At 39.5% G+C, this 5,490-nt stretch overlaps 1 non-coding gene across 1 annotated transcript; it reads right to left on the bottom strand.

The window, feature by feature from the left end:
* Nucleotides 1–2,341: 2,341 nt before the first annotated feature.
* LOC112081741 lies at nt 2,342–2,449 on the bottom strand. The gene has a single exon (XR_002896663.1). It is a non-coding gene; the product is annotated as a small nucleolar RNA R71 (small nucleolar RNA).
* Nucleotides 2,450–5,490: the final 3,041 nt, after the last annotated feature.

A 5,490-nucleotide genomic window follows, 5' to 3' on the forward strand; every position in this document is an offset into this window, starting at 1 on the left:
AACCCCTCATACTCCTTGGGGTCAGACTTCCACAGCTCTTAGGTAACACTCCACCCTTATACATATGCATGTAGTCTTTCTTTTTCTCTTTGAATTTTACTTGTTTGTTTTGCTTTTTGATAACACCGTATTTTGACCACTTTTATGGATCACAATTATGTCTTATGCAGGTGTTTTAACTCTGTTTTCAAAGGTTTTTAATATGTTTTCAATGTTTTAGAGTTTCAAAAGACTTTACAGGAAAATTGGGCAAAAGATATGAAATTTGGAACAAATGAGCAATTTTGGATAAATGCAGACAGTCAGAAGTATGATAAGAGATGAAGACCTTATCACCGTCTGATCACCCCCATATTTTTAGACAACATATATGATCCAACCAGCTTTCTAATGCACTTGGTTTGGAGACAATCCAACGGTTAGATCTTCAGATACTCCCGATGCAAGAATGACAGAAAATGCAGTTCCAGAAGAGAGGCATGTCTCGGGACCGCGGCCAACACCCATTTTCCTGCGGGTAGAGCCACCGCGACCGCGGAACTTGGTCTTTCACTTTCCAGACGACTTAATTAAAGCCCAGATCAATTCCTTTCGTTATCTTTGAAGCCCTAAGTGTCTAGAACCACTCCAGAAGCTATAAATACCTCCTTTAGGTCATTCTAAAGGGTGTGTTCTTTTCTGTACTTAGATTTTTGTGAGACACAAAAACCCTAGAGAGAGAGAGGCCGCCGCTTGAAGGAGGAGCCGCCGCTGGAGGAAGTCATCATGCCTCCGTCTGCTTCTCCGTTCTTCGTTTTTCTTCCATGTTCTCTTTAATTTCCTGCACTTTCAATTTCGTTTATGATGATTGTTTACAATATGTTTGAGTAGTTACCCAGTTGGGTTTAAAGGGATTGTTCAAAGGGAATTTCATGTGTCTTTGTTTATGAATTGATGGATTTAGGATTTATAATCTTCTAGATGTTCTTCGTTTTTCTTTATCTTACTGCATGATTCTTTGCTGGCCACTTAGAAGTCGATCTGACATGATATGTTGCGAAAGTTTTCATTGATTGTCTGAACTAGGGTGAAATGACCAATAATTCTATAGGAGTGGAAACCTACCTGTAGTTGAGTTGTGAATATTGATGAGTCTTGTTCTGCTATTGCATCTTCTCCCTTCCAGGATCAGAGTGGAAACCTATTAATCAGGGTTGCGAAAGATAGTTGTTTAGTGCTGCGAAAGTAGGCTAATCATACTTCTGTGCCTCGAGTTCTAGAACATATGTAGTTGATTACCTTTATCACTTGTTTAAAATCGACATAACCTAGTCCATGAGCCCATGCGAATTACCCTTGATGCCCAACGTTTGTCTTTAATTGCTTACAACCTTCGATTTCCATTCTACTTTTATTCGCTATTTACTTGCTTCCGTTTGCCTTTGTTAATCGCTTTTTATTTGCTTTCCTTTCGTTTTCTTTCAATTGCTTTTTACTTGCTTTCTAGTTTAGATTTAGTGACAACCAAAACCCAAAACCTAAACCCAAATTGTTTAGTTCTAGTCTGATTTAAGCATAGCTGTGAATTCGTACCGAAACAACTAAGTCTTTGTGGATCGATACCCTAAGTACTACAGCACACATCTGTGCACTTGCAGACATTTAGGGGTTATAAATTTAAAATCTGAAGCTTAGTAAAACAAAAACCGACCAACCCCGTTTACAATCGCATCAAGTTTTTGGCGCCGATGCCGGGGACTTTGATTTGTTTCGTTGCGAATCCCAGCTTAAATCCATTAGAACACTTGTTTACTTTTACTTTTTCTTTTGAATTTTTCAGGTTTCTCTGCGATGAGAGACCGGGAACATGTTCCCTGGACTCTTGGTGATCCACCAAATCGTGTGGATGGTGATCCAAGCGATGATGACCTGACTGATGATGAGTTTGAAGAACCGATTTATGATGACAATGAGCTAATCGGATCGACAAAACGTGAAGATGATGATGAACTGATTGGAAGTTTCGATTCACTCGAGAAATTCTTGGGTGATCGAAGAGCTATTCAACCAGCCTTACTAGAGTAAGGCAAAACAAAAATTAAGGTACCATATATCCATTTAGTTCAACAAAATCAATTCCATGGTTACAATTCCGAACACCCGATTGACCATATCGAGACGTTCAAAGAATTATGTGTAACCATTACAGCAGATGGGGATTACCACAAGTGTAGTCTTTTCCCATTCTCTTTGAGAGACAATGCCAGCAAATGGCTAAAATCTTTAGAACCTGCTTCACTAAAAACGTGGGCAGCGTGTAGAACTGCTTTTTTAATTGTTTTTACACTAGAAATCGTTCAAATCTCTTAAGAAACAAGATAAGAACTTTTAAACAAAAAGAAGATGAAGATCTTTTAGATACTTGGGAAAGATTTAGGGAATACCAAAGAGATTGTCCACACCATGGATATACCGAATAATACCTGCTGGGTATCTTCTATCGCGGTATAACTCCAGAGTTACGACACTCTTTTGACACAGCAAGTAATGGAGACTTCTCAACTAGATCTGTAGAAGATCCTCATGCTTTCATCAACAATTTCGCAAACAGCATCCGAAATCAAGCAACCTTTGGCAATTCTGCAATTCCTGAGAAGAAAGAAGAGATCTCGGAAGTTATAAAGTGTCTCCATCACATAATGAGTCATCTTGGATTGCAACAACCAAACAAGGCGCACAATATGTGTAACTTTGACGGTTGGGACAACCCAATGGATTCTTATGATCAAGGGATGGTGAACACTGCAGAAGTCTATCAAATTCAAGATTTTCCATTCGTTTCTGATCACCGCGGGTCCATTCATCCGGACCGCGGCAAACCAAGCTTTCACCGCGGTCGTGATGATGCTGACTGCGGCCAAGACCTGTTTCACCGCGGTCGCGAACCTTCTGACCGCGGGAAACTGTCTTCCGAGCTTGTCTGGAAACCACCTTCCGAACCAATCTTGGCTATTCAATCTAATCTTGTTTTATATCCTAGTTTTCCCTCTTCTGAAGCTGAAAACCTAAACAAAAGAATTCTAGAGCTTGAAAAATCTAGGTCTGAAGAAATTAGTGATCTTAGATCTGAACTAAAAGAGATACAGAAAGATTTCAATGAAAAATTTTCCACCCTCCTTAGCCTGATGATCAAAACTAATTCTAAAAACTTAGAAAATTCTGAAGAGGAGCCAAGTGAAAAATCTTTCGAAAGCTCAAGTGAAGCAGATCCCTCTGATCATGTGAAAGCTATCACACTTAGGAGTGGATTAGCTTACAAAGATCCTGAATTTCCTAAAGATCCCGAATATGAGGAAAAGGGTAAGGAAAATGAAAAAGAAAGAGAAAGAATCACGGTTGAAGACATTGAAAAAGAAGTGGTAGGAGAAAAGGATAGAGAAGAAGTAAGAAAAGATTCATCCCAGGAAACTCTCGGAGAAGACCCGATTCCACCTCCACCAACTCGTGTCTATAAACCAAAACCTCCATATCCTAGAGCCTTAAGAGCCCCTAAGAAAGAAAAAGAAAAAGCTAAGCTGAGAGAGCTAATCGATCAATTAAATGTGAGATTACCTTTCGTAGAAGCTTGTGCTATGATTTCTGCTTTAAGAAAATACATGAAGGGTATTCTAACAAATTCTTTAACTCTTGAAGAAGGCGTTATGATGATAACCCATGAATGTAGTTCTATCCTGCAAAGCCGAATCCCTGAAAAGAAAAACGATCCTGGAAGTTTCGTACTTTCATGCACCATCAATGATGTAGCTTTCGAGCGTGCTCTCTTTGATTTAGGATCAAGCATAAACATGATGCCTCTTTCAGTAGCAAAACGTTTAGGACACCACACTTTCCAGCCCACTAAAATTTCCTTAGTTTTAGCTGATCGTTCCGTTAGACAACCTGTAGGTATCTTAATTGATGTTCCTGTCAAAATCAAAAAATGTTCCATACCCACCGATTTCGTAGTTCTAGAACTAGAAAGAGAACCTAAGGATCCACTTATTCTTGGACGACCATTCCTATCTACAGCCGGAGCCATAATCAATGTTCCTGAAGGAAAAATTGACCTTCATCTAGCCGGCATAGTTATGCAATTTGACATGAACAAAAGTTTCGATAAACCGACTCTGGATGGCAAAATTTGTTGGGTTGATGAGTTAGACGGAATTATTGAGGAAGTCTATGAAGATCTTCTTCTACACGACCCTTTAAGTGTCACGCTTTCACCCGCAAAAGATGAACGCAATTTCCTTGAAGAAATTTCAAGTGAGTGCGCGCGTATGCTTGATAAATCCGAAACTTATAGGAAACCTCTAAACTATCTAGCTCTTAAGGACCAAACAAACATTCCTACACCTCCTAAAGACACTGCTGCAGCCATTAATGATCCTTGGAGCGAGCTTAAAGCCCCTAAAGTCGAGCTTAAACCTCTTCCCGTTGGACTTAAGTACGCCTTCCTTGGACCAAATTCTACTTATCCTGTCAAAATAAACTCTGGATTGACTGAATAAGAAACCACAATGCTGTTGACTGAGCTGAGAAAGCATAGAAAAGCCTTAGGATATTCACTTGATGACATACCTGGAATCTCTCCATATCTTTGTATGCACAAGATTAATCTAGAGGATAATGCTAAAAACTCAATCGAAAGTTAAAGGAGACTGAACCCTAATCTCATGGATGTTGTCAAGAAGGAGATTATGAAGCTTTTAGAAGCTGGAATAATCTTTCCTATCTCAGATAGCACTTGGGTTAGCCCAGTTCATGTTGTCCCAAAGAAAGGAGGAGTCACTGTCATTAAAAATGATAAAGATGAAATGATCGCTACAAGAACAGTAACTGGATATCGTATGTGCATCGATTACCGGAAACTGAATGCAGCAACTAGGAAAGATCATTTTCCACTTCCCTTCATAGATCAAATGCTAGAAAGGTTAGCTAATCACCCCTACTATTGCTTCCTTGATGGATACACCGGATTTTTTCAAATTCCTATTCGCCTGGAGGATCAAGAAAAAACGACATTTACCTGTCCATATGGCACGTTTGCTTACCGACATATCCCTTTTGGACTGTGTAATGCACCTGCTACCTTCCATCGGTGCATGATGTCGATCTTCACAGATTTTATTGAGGATTTCATGGAAGTGTTAATGGATGATTTCTCCGTGTATGGATCTTCTTTTGAAAAAATGCCTAGGCAACCTTGGTAAAGTTCTGCAAAGATGTGAAGATAAGCATTTAGTATTAAATTGGGAAAAATGTCACTTCATGGTACGAGACGGAATCGTGCTTGGGCACAGAATTTCGGGAAAAGGTATTGAAGTTGACAAAGCCAAAATAGAAGTCATGACCAGCCTACAACCTCCCACAAACGTAAAAGGCATTCGTAGTTTCTTAGGACACGCAGGATTCTATAGGCGTTTCATAAAAGATTTTTCTCAAATAGCTAGACCTCTTACGCGTTTGCTT

Source organism: Eutrema salsugineum, unplaced genomic scaffold (genome assembly GCF_000478725.1).
Source record: "Eutrema salsugineum unplaced genomic scaffold, Eutsalg1_0 scaffold_10, whole genome shotgun sequence".
Classification (NCBI taxonomy): Eukaryota; Viridiplantae; Streptophyta; class Magnoliopsida; order Brassicales; family Brassicaceae; genus Eutrema; species Eutrema salsugineum.